Source organism: Salvelinus namaycush, chromosome 20 (genome assembly GCF_016432855.1).
Source record: "Salvelinus namaycush isolate Seneca chromosome 20, SaNama_1.0, whole genome shotgun sequence".
NCBI lineage: Eukaryota > Metazoa > Chordata > Actinopteri > Salmoniformes > Salmonidae > Salvelinus > Salvelinus namaycush.
In genome coordinates this window covers 1,238,873-1,250,907 of record NC_052326.1, presented here as the reverse complement: position 1 = coordinate 1,250,907, position 12,035 = coordinate 1,238,873, and positions in this window count along the sequence as shown.

Genomic DNA, 12,035 nt, shown 5'->3' with positions numbered 1-12,035 from the left:
CCCAGAGTCGATAAAGCCCAGCCAACCCTTACTAGGCTCCAGTCTGACTCAGTGAAACACAATGGGTATGTGGAGTTATTGGCGAAAAGGGGGATCGATCTCTGCTGGTGTAAGCACAAAAGAGAAAGAGAAAGTGGGAGGGAGAGGGAAGAGAGAGAGACAGAGTATAGAGTTGACAAGGGAGAAGGGCCTTGAGATGTGAGCGGTCATCTCTCATCAGGTCTCTGGTGCAGAATCCTCTTACTTCCGGGTTGGAGCGAGTGGTCGCATTTCGCATTTCGCTCCGCAGGTAGTATTACATTTCATTACAGTACAACGGTTTGACTTGTCTGATCTTAGCTAGCTACATAGCCGTCTTTGTATCAAAGATAATTGTGTAGTTTAGAGTAATTATCGTAATTACCGAGGTTAGCTAGTCAGCTATTTTCGTCCTAGTCCTAGTCAACACTGCTAGCTAGCCAGCAGCTAGCAGCTAGCCAACGTCTACCGTCTACCGAATAGCAGCACTGTAGAAACTATTACATTAGTTTCTACATTACAACGGAACGACTTGATTAGTGTAGTGTTAGTGTTAGTGTAGTGTTAGCTAGCTACATAGTTGTCGTTGCTGTCTTTGTATCCAAGGTAATTGTGTAGTTTAGAGTAATTATCGTAATTACCGAGGTTAGCTAGCCAGCTATTTTCGTCCTAACGTAGGCAACACTGCTAGCAAGCCAGCAGCTAGCCAACGTCTACCGTCTACCGAATTGCAGCACTGTAGAAACTATTACATTACAACGGAACGACTTGATTAGTGTAGTGTTAGCTAGCTACATAGTTGTCTTTGCTGTCTTTGTATCCAAGATAATTGTGTAGTTTAGAGTAATTGTCAAGGTTACCTAGCCAGTTACCGAGGCTACCTAGCCAGCTACACTTTCAAACTAAGTCAAAAACGCAGCCATTGCTAGCTAGCCTACTTCACCAGTCAGCAGTACTGTATCATTTTAGTCAATAAGATTTTTTGCAACGTAAGCTTAACTTTCTGAACATTCGAGACGTGTAGTCCACTTGTCATTCCAATCTCCTTTGCATTAGCGTAGCCTCTTCTGTAGCCTGTCAACTATGTGTCTGTCTATCCCTCTTCTCTCCTCTCTGCACAGACCATACAAACGCTTCACACCGCGTGGCCGCCGCCACTCTAACCTGGTGGTCCCAGCGCGCACGACCCACGTGGAGTTCCAGGTCTCCGGCAGCCTCTGGAACTGCCGATCTGCGGCCAACAAGGCAGAGTTCATCTCAGCCTATGCTTCCCTCCAGTCCCTCGACTTCTTGGCACTGACGGAAACATGGATTACCACAGATAACACTGCTACTCCTACTGCTCTCTCCTCGTCTGCCCACGTGTTCTCGCACACCCCGAGAGCTTCTGGTCAGCGGGGTGGTGGCACTGGGATCCTCATCTCTCCCAAGTGGACATTCTCTCTTTCTCCCCTGACCCATCTGTCTATCGCCTCCTTTGAATTCCATGCTGTCACAGTTACCAGCCCTTTCAAGCTTAACATCCTTATCATTTATCGCCCCCCAGGTTCCCTTGGAGAGTTCATCAATGAGCTTGACGCCTTGATAAGTTCCTTTCCTGAGGATGGCTCACCTCTCACAGTTCTGGGTGACTTTAACCTCCCCACGTCTACCTTTGACTCATTCCTCTCTGCCTCCTTCTTTCCACTCCTCTCCTCTTTTGACCTCACCCTCTCACCTTCCCCCCCTACTCACAAGGCAGGCAATACGCTTGACCTCATCTTTACTAGATGCTGTTCTTCCACTAATCTCATTGCAACTCCCCTCCAAGTCTCCGACCACTACCTTGTATCCTTTTCCCTCTCGCTCTCATCCAACACTTCCCACACTGCCCCTACTCGGATGGTATCGCGCCGTCCCAACCTTCGCTCTCTCTCCCCCGCTACTCTCTCCTCTTCCATCCTATCATCTCTTCCCTCTGCTCAAACCTTCTCCAACCTATCTCCTGATTCTGCCTCCTCAACCCTCCTCTCCTCCCTTTCTGCATCCTTTAACTCTCTATGTCCCCTATCCTCCAGGCCGGCTCGGTCCTCCCCTCCTGCTCCGTGGCTCGACGACTCATTGCGAGCTCACAGAACAGGGCTCCGGGCAGCCGAGCGGAAATGGAGGAAAACTCGCCTCCCTGCGGACCTGGCATCCTTTCACTCCCTCCTCTCTACATTCTCCTCTTCTGTCTCTGCTGCTAAAGCCACTTTCTACCACTCTAAATTCCAAGCATCTGCCTCTAACCCTAGGAAGCTCTTTGCCACCTTCTCCTCCCTCCTGAATCCTCCTCCCCCTCCCCCCTCCTCCTCCCTCTCTGCGGATGACTTCGTCAACCATTTTGAAAAGAAGGTCGACGACATCCGATCCTCGTTTGCTAAGTCAAACGACACCGCTGGTTCTGCTCACACTAGCCTACCCTGTGCTTTGACCTCTTTCTCCCCTCTCTCTCCAGATGAAATCTCGCGTCTTGTGACGGCCGGCCGCCCAACAACCTGCCCGCTTGACCCTATCCCCTCCTCTCTTCTCCAGGCCATTTCCGGAGACCTTCTCCCTTACCCCACCTCGCTCATCAACTCATCCTTGACCGCTGGCTACGTCCCTTCCGCCTTCAAGAGAGCGAGAGTTGCACCCCTGCTGAAAAAACCTACACTCGATCCCTCCGATGTCAACAACTACAGACCAGTATCCCTTCTTTCTTTTCTCTCCAAAACTCTTGAACGTGCCGTCCTTGGCCAGCTCTCCTGCTATCTCTCTCAGAATGACCTTCTTGATCCAAATCAGTCAGGTTTCAAGACTAGTCATTCAACTGAGACTGCTCTTCTCTGTGTCACGGAGGCGCTCCGCACTGCTAAAGCTAACTCTCTCTCCTCTGCTCTCATCCTTCTAGACCTATCGGCTGCCTTTGATACAGTGAACCATCAGATCCTCCTCTCCACCCTCTCCGAGTTGGGCATCTCCGGCGCGGCCCACGCTTGGATTGCGTCCTACCTGACAGGTCGCTCCTACCAGGTGGCGTGGCGAGAATCTGTCTCCGCACCACGTGCTCTCACCACTGGTGTCCCCCAGGGCTCTGTTCTAGGCCCTCTCCTATTCTCGCTATACACCAAGTCACTTGGCTCTGTCATATCCTCACATGGTCTCTCCTATCATTGCTATGCAGACGACACACAATTAATCTTCTCCTTTCCCCCTTCTGATAACCAGGTGGCGAATCGCATCTCTGCATGTCTGGCAGACATATCAGTGTGGATGACGGATCACCACCTCAAGCTGAACCTCGGCAAGACGGAGCTGCTCTTCCTCCCGGGGAAGGACTGCCCGTTCCATGATCTCGCCATCACGGTTGACAACTCCATTGTGTCCTCCTCCCAGAGTGCTAAGAACCTTGGCGTGATCCTGGACAACACGCTGTCGTTCTCAACTAACATCAAGGCGGTGACCCGTTCCTGTAGGTTCATGCTCTACAACATTCGCAGAGTACGACCCTGCCTCACACAGGAAGCGGCGCAGGTCCTAATCCAGGCACTTGTCATCTCCCGTCTGGACTACTGCAACTCGCTGTTGGCTGGGCTCCCTGCCTGTGCCATTAAACCCCTACAACTCATCCAGAACGCCGCAGCCCGTCTGGTGTTCAACCTTCCCAAGTTCTCTCACGTCACCCCGCTCCTCCGCTCTCTCCACTGGCTTCCAGTTGAAGCTCGCATCCGCTACAAGACCATGGTGCTTGCCTACGGAGCTGTGAGGGTAACGGCACCTCCGTACCTTCAGGCTCTTATCAGGCCCTACACCCAAACAAGGGCACTGCGTTCATCCACCTCTGGCCTGCTCGCCTCCCTACCTCTGAGGAAGTACAGCTCCCGCTCAGCCCAGTCAAAACTGTTCGCTGCTCTGGCACCCCAATGGTGGAACAAACTCCCCCACGACGCCAGGTCAGCGGAGTCAATCACCACCTTCCGGAAACACCTGAAACACCACCTCTTTAAGGAATACCTAGGATAGGATAAAGTAATCCTTCTAACCCCCCCCCCCCCTTAAAAGAGTTAGATGCACTATTGTAAAGTGGTTGTTCCACTGGATATCATAAGGTGAATGCACCAACTTGTAAGTCGCTCTGGATAAGAGCGTCTGCTAAATGACTTAAATGTAAATGTAAATGTAATAGTGTACACCTCCAGCCGCGATGACCATTACAGCCTCTGAGTCAGACTGAAGGCCAAGACACCGGGCAGCCTGCACACCAGACAAGAGTTTAACATGACACCAGGTTACAGAGATAATCAACTGGCCCTCCACTGCAGCCCTCAGCTCTAACACACAGGTCTGTGTCACTGTAGCACATTACACTTATACTACATGAGCACCACATTTGGATAAGGGGTCTATTTTTTCACTCTAGTGACGATTGCAAGGTCACCCCATCGACATTCTGTCACGCTATTTCTCACATTCGCTCATTCTCTCTCTCCCACACGTGGCATGTGTGGGAGCAGATTACATTGTGTGTGTGGCCTGCTGAGGAGTGACCTGGCCTGCTGAGGAGGGACGGACTCCATCCTAGCTGGAGGGGTGCTCTCATCTTATCTACCAACATAGACAGGGCTCTAACTCCCTTAGCTCCACATTGAAATAGGGTCCAGGCCAGGCAGCAGGCTGTTAGCCAGCCTGACAGCTTAGTGGAGTTTGCCACTAGCATAGTCAGTGTAGTTAGCTCAGCTTTCCCCATTGAGACCGTGTCTGTGCCTCGACCTAGGTTGGGCAAAACTAAACATGGCGGTGTTCGCCTTAGCAATCTCACTAGGATAAAGACCTCCTCCATTCCTGCCATTATTGAAAGAGATTGTGATACCTCACATCTCAAAATAGGGCTACTTAATGTTAGATCCCTCACTTCAAAGGCAGTTATAGTCAATAAACTTATCACTGATCATAATCTTGATGTGATTGGCCTGACTGAAACATGGCTTAAGCCTGATGAATTTACTGTGTTAAATGAGGCCTCACCTCCTGGTTACACTAGTGACCATATCCCACGTGCATCCTGCAAAGGCGGAGGTGTTGCTAACATTTACAATAACAAATTTAAATTTACAAAAAAAAGAAGACTTTTTCGTCTTTTGAGCTTCTAGTCATGAAATATATGCAGCCTACTCAATCACTTTTTATAGCTACTGTTTACAGGTCTCCTGGGCCATATACAGCGTTCCTCACTGAGTTCCCTGAATTCCTATCGGACCTTGTAGTCATAGCAGATAATATTCACATTTTTTGTGATTTTAATATTCACATGGAAAAGTCCACAGACCCACTCCAAAAGGCTTTCGGAGCCATCATCGACTCAGTGGGTTTTGTACAACATGTCTCTGGACCTACTCACTGTCACAGTCATACTCTGGACCTAGTTTTGTCCCATGGAATAAATTGTCCCATGGAATAAATAAAAATGTTTTTCTGCATAATCCTGGACTATCGGACCACCATTTTATTATGTTTGCAATCGCAACAAATAATCTGCTCAGACCCCAACCAAGGAGCATCAAAAGTCGTGCTATAAATTCTCAGACAACCCAAAGATTCCTTGATGCCCTTCCAGACTCCCTCTGCCTACCCAAGGACGTCAGAGGACAAAAATCAGTTAACCACCTAACTGAGGAACTCAAGTTAACCTTGCGCAATACCCTAGATGCAGTTGCACCCCTAAAAACTAAAAACATTTGTCATAAGAAACTAGCTCCCTGGTATACAGAAAATATCCGAGCTCTGAAGCAAGCTTCCAGAAAATTGGAACGGAAATGGCGCCACACCAAACTGGAAGTCTTCCGACTAGCTTGGAAAGACAGTACCGTGCAGTATCGAAGAGCCCTCACTTGCTGCTCGATCATCCTATTTTTCCAACTTAATTGAGGAAAAAAAGAACAATCCAAAATTTATTTTTGATACTGTCGCAAAGCTAACTAAAAAGCAGCATTCCCCAAGAGAGGATGGCTTTCACTTCAGCAGTAATAAATTCATGAACTTCTTTGAGGAAAAGATCATGATCATTAGAAAGCAAATTACGGACTCCTCTTTAAATCTGCGTATTCCTCCAAAGCTCAGTTGTCCTGAGTCTGCACAACTCTGCCAGGACCTAGGATCAAGAGAGACACTCAAGTGTTTTAATACTATATCTCTTGACACAATGATGAAAATAATCATGGCCTCTAAACCTTCAAGCTGCATACTGGACCCTATTCCAACTAAACTACTGAAATAGCTGCTTCCTGTGCTTGGCCCTCCTATGTTGAACATAATAAACGGTTCTCTATCCACCGGATGTGTACCAAACTCACTAAAAGTGGCAGTAATAAAGCCTCTCTTGAAAAAGCCAAACCTTGACCTAGAAAATATAAAAAACTATCGGCCTATATCGAATCTTCCATTCCTCTCAAAAGTTTTAGAAAAAGCTGTTGCGCAGCAACTCACTGCCTTCCTGAAGACAAACAATGTATACGAAATGCTTCAGTCTGGTTTTAGACCCCATCATAGCACTGAGACTGCACTTGTGAAGGTGGTAAATGACCTTTTAATGGTGTCAGACTGAGGCTCTGCATCTGTCCTCGTGCTCCTAGACATTAGTGCTGCTTTTTATACCATCGATCACCACATTCTTTTGGAGAGATTGGAAACCCAAATTGGTCTACACGGACAAGTTCTGGCCTGGTTTAGATCTTATCTGTCGGAAAGATATCAGTTTGTCTCTGTGAATGGTTTGTCCTCTGACAAATCAACTGTACATTTCAGTGTTCCTCAAGGTTCCGTTTTAGGACCACTATTGTTTTCACTATATATTTTACCTCTTGGGGATGTCATTCGAAAACATAATGTTAACTTTCACTGCTATGCGGATGACACACAGCTGTACATTTCAATGAAACATGGTGAAGCCCCAAAATTGCCCTCGCTAGAAGCCTGTGTTTCAGACATAAGGAGGTGGATGGCTGCAAACTTTCTACTTTTAAACTCGGACAAAACAGAGAAGCTTGTTCTAGGTCCCAAGAAACAAAGAGATCTTCTGTTGAATCTGACAATTAATCTTGATGGTTGTACAGTCGTCTCAAATAAAACTGTGAAGGACCTCGGCGTTACTCTGGACCCTGATCTCTCTTTTGACGAACATATCAAGACTGTTTCAAGGACAGCTTTTTTCCATCTACGTAACATTGCAAAAATCAGAAACTTTCTGTCCAAAAATGATGCAGAAAAATGTATCCATGCTTTTGTTACTTCTAGGTTAGACTACTGCAATGCTCTACTTTCCGGCTACCCGGATAAAGCACTAAATAAACTTCAGTTAGTGCTAAATACGGCTGTTAGAATCCTGACTAGAACCAAACATTTTTATCATATTACTCCAGTGCTAGCCTCCCTACACTGTCTTCCTGTTAAGGCAAGGGCTGATTTCAAGGTTTTACTGCTAACCTACAAAGCATTACATGGGCTTGCTCCTACCTATCTTTACGATTTGGTCCTGCCGTACATACCTACACGTACGCTACGGTCACAAGACGCAGGCCTCCTAATTGTCCCTAGAATTTCTAAGCAAACAGCTGGAGGCAGGGCTTTCTCCTATAGTACTCCATTTTTATGGAATGGTCTGCCTACCCATGTGAGAGACGCAGACTCGGTCTCAACCTTTAAGTCTTTACTGAAGACTCATCTCTTCAGTAGGTCCTCTGATTGAGTGTAGTCTGGCCCAGGAGTGTGAAGGTGAAAGGAAAGGCTCTGGAGCAACGAACCGCCCTTGCTGTCTCTGCACTGGGATTCTCTGCCTCTAACCCTATTACAGGGGCCGTCCCTAGGAGGGGTGCGTCACTTGAGTGGGTTGAGTCACTGACGTGATCTTCCTGTCTGGGTTGGCGCCCCCCCTTGGGTTCGTGCCGTGGCGGAGATCTTTGTGGGCTATACTCGGCCTTGTCTCAGGATGGTAAGTTGGTGGTTGAAGATATCCCTCTAGTGGTGTGGGGGCTGTGCTTTGACAAAGTGGGTGGGGTTATATCCTGCCTGTTTGGCCCTGTCCGGGGGTATCATCGGATGGAGCCACAGTGTCTCCTGACCCCTCCTGTCTCAGCCTCCAGTATTTATGCTGCAGTAGTTTGTGTCGGGGGGCTAGGGTCAGTCTGTCATATCTGGAGTACTTCTCCTGTCTTATTCGGTGTCCTGTGTGAATTTAAGTATGCTCTCTCTAATTCTCTCTTTCTTTCTCTCTCTCAGAGGACCTGAGCCCTAGGACCATGCCTCAGGACTACCTGGCATGATGCAGTGTGGTATTTGGCCGCTAAGCATGGCTACAGTTGCCAGCGCACTCGTTACACACTGATAGTGATGTGTGTGTGTGTGTTATCTGGCTCACTCTAGGCAGTGCCAGAATGTGTGGGCTTTGAGAGCAGAGGTGCCAGTATCACAACAGAAACACTCAGGCCCACATTTACACCTGCTCACACATAGTTAAAGGCCAGATATTAATTTGATAGAGAGATACAGTTATACTTCATGTGCGCGCGTGAAGACCTGAAAATATTTATGACCTCGATAGCTAAATCAGTAAGATCTGAGTCTGCTAACACGAAAGCAGGATTGTGAGAAAGCCTCTTCTGGTGTCTGTGTGAGTGTGTGTGCATGTCTTGTGTTCGGGCGCATGTGTGTGTGTGTGCTTCCATGTAGTAGGCAGTGTAGGCAGACAAACATCTAATGTATCTGTGCTCACAGAGGCCAAGAACCGTTAGAGGTCTCATTAAATTACTAGAGGGACTATGTCATAAACCCTCAAAGTTCCATAATGGCAGCCATCTTGGTCAGGGAGGAATCCAAAACTAGTCTAGTTGGAATGAATGGCAGTAGAGGCATAGGTGATACATTTGCTGCCTCTACTCACAGTCCCCAAGTCCAGAACAGACTATGGGAGGCGCACAGTGCTACATAGAGCCATGACAACATGGAACTCTATTCCACATCAAGTAACTGATGCAAGCAATAAAATCAGATTTAAAAACAGATAAAAATACACCTTATGGAACAGCAGCGACCGTGAAGCAACACAAACATAGGCACAGACGCACACACACACACACACACACACACACACACACACACACACACACACACACACACACACACACACACACACACACACACACACACACACACACACACACACACATATTTTGTATGGTAGAGGTGGAGTAGGGGCCTGAGGGCACACAGTGTGTTGTGAAATCTGGGAATGTATTGTAATGTTTTTTTAAATTGCATAACTGCCTTAATTTTGCTGGACCCCAGGAAGAGTAGCTGCTGCCGTGGGGATCCATAATCCATAATAAATACAAATAGTAAAGCTAAAGTATCGTCATAACTATTATCATTACAGTTTATACTGGTTCATGCTGTGGATTGACTATATTGCTGTGAATGTTGGTATAGTGGCAGTTCATTGGAAAAATGTATGGAATCATCATTCCTCTAAAACTGGCTGGTTAGCTACCTTCTTCCCATTCATTGTTTTACACAATATCTTCTGATCACAGCACTGGCAAACCATGGTTATCCAACTCCCTGACCAACATGGCTGACCTTTGGACCGTCATAAGAAGGTTCATGTCCTTTCTAGCATTCCAATTCCTAATTCTATGGCAACAATTTAACCAGGAGTATAGCCCTACTCATCTGACCAAGAGCCTTCATCATGTGACCAACAGCCACTATAATACACACTGTTACCTAAAGCAGCTTGCTTGCTAAAGCACAGTGTCTGTTCACAAAAGAGAGGCTATATTAACACAAAGAGCATACACACGCTGAGAGACTGACACAAAGGGCACAGCAACACACACACACACACAGTAGATGAGTTCTGTGACAGTTCAGACAGAAGGCCGGGCATGTTTGGAGTAGCTCTGGGGGTGAGGAGGGGGTGCCCTGCTCCCAGACTCACAGAGACAGCACAGCCAGGCTGGCGTAAGGCTACGAATAGGCTAATGACTGAGCATACAGAGCCCTAGGCAGAAAGACTGGGGTCTGAGGATATGAGGACTGACGCTACCACTGTTTGCCGACATTAGAGAGGGGATAGAAGGGGAAGCAGGAGGGGAAGGGGAGAGTAGGGGGGAAGGAGTAGACAGCAGAAGGAGAGAGTAGGGGGAAGGAGTAGACAGCAGGAGGGGAGAGTAGGGGGGAAGGAGTAGACAGCAGGAGGGGAGAGTAGGGGGGAAGGAGTAGACAGCAGGAGGGGAGAGTAGGGGGGAAGGAGTAGACAGCAGGAGTGGAGAGTAGGGGGGAAGGAGTAGACAGCAGAAGGGGAGAGTAGGGGGGAAGGAGTAGACAGCAGAAGGGGAGAGTAGGGGGAAGGAGTAGACAGCAGAAGGGGAGAGTAGGGGGAAGGAGTAGACAGCAGGAGGGGAGAGTAGAGGGAAGGAGTAGACAGCAGAAGGGGAGAGTAGAGGGAAGGAGTAGACAGCAAGAGGGGAGAGTAGAGGGAAGGAGTAGACAGCAAGAGGGGAGAGTAGAGGGAAGGAGTAGACAGCAGAAGGGGAGAGTAGAGGGAAGGAGTAGACAGCAAGAGGGGAGAGTAGAGGGAAGGAGTAGACAGCAAGAGGGGAGAGTAGAGGGAAGGAGTAGACAGCAGAAGGGGAGAGTAGAGGGAAGGAGTAGACAGCAGAAGGGGAGAGTAGAGGGAAGGAGTAGACAGCAAGAGGGGAGAGTAGAGGGAAGGAGTAGACAGCAAGAGGGGAGAGTAGAGGGAAGGAGTAGACAGCAGAAGGGGAGAGTAGAGGGAAGGAGTAGACAGCAAGAGGGGAGAGTAGAGGGAAGGAGTAGACAGCAGGAGGGGGGAGTAGGGGGGAAGGAGTAGACAGCAGAAGGGGAGAGTAGGGGGAAGGAGTAGACAGCAGGAGTGGAGAGTAGGGGGGAAGGAGTAGACAGCAGAAAGGGAGAGTAGGGGGTAGGAGTAGATAGCAGAAGGGGAGAGTAGGGGGAAGGAGTAGACAGCAGGAGGGGAGAGTAGGGGGAAGGAGTAGACAGCAGAAGGGGAGAGTAGGGGGAAGGAGTAGACAGCATAAGGGGAGAGTAGGGGGAAGGAGTAGACAGCAGAAGGGGAGAGTAGGGGGAAGGAGTAGACAGCAGGAGGGGAGAGCAGAGGGAAGGAGTAGACAGCAGAAGGGGAGAGTAGGGGGAAGGAGTAGACAGCAGGAGGGGAGAGTAGGGGGGAAGGAGTAGACAGCAGAAGGGGAGAGTAGGGGGAAGGAGTAGACAGCAGAAGGGGAGAGTAGGGGGAAGGAGTAGACAGCAGGAGGGCAGAGTAGAGGGAAGGAGTAGACAGCAGAAGGGGAGAGTAGAGGGAAGGAGTAGACAGCAAGAGGGGAGAGTAGAGGGAAGGAGTAGACAGCAAGAGGGGAGAGTAGAGGGAAGGAGTAGACAGCAGAAGGGGAGAGTAGAGGGAAGGAGTAGACAGCAAGAGGGGAGAGTAGAGGGAAGGAGTAGACAGCAAGAGGGGAGAGTAGAGGGAAGGAGTAGACAGCAGAAGGGGAGAGTAGAGGGAAGGAGTAGACAGCAGAAGGGGAGAGTAGAGGGAAGGAGTAGACAGCAGAAGGGGAGAGTAGAGGGAAGGAGTAGACAGCAAGAGGGGAGAGTAGAGGGAAGGAGTAGACAGCAAGAGGGGAGAGTAGAGGGAAGGAGTAGACAGCAGAAGGGGAGAGTAGAGGGAAGGAGTAGACAGCAAGAGGGGAGAGTAGAGGGAAGGAGTAGACAGCAGGAGGGGGGAGTAGGGGGGAAGGAGTAGACAGCAGAAGGGGAGAGTAGGGGGAAGGAGTAGACAGCAGGAGTGGAGAGTAGGGGGGAAGGAGTAGACAGCAGAAAGGGAGAGTAGGGGGTAGGAGTAGATAGCAGAAGGGGAGAGTAGGGGGAAGGAGTAGACAGCAGGAGGGGAGAGTAGGGGGAAGGAGTAGACAGCAGAAGGGGAGAGTAGG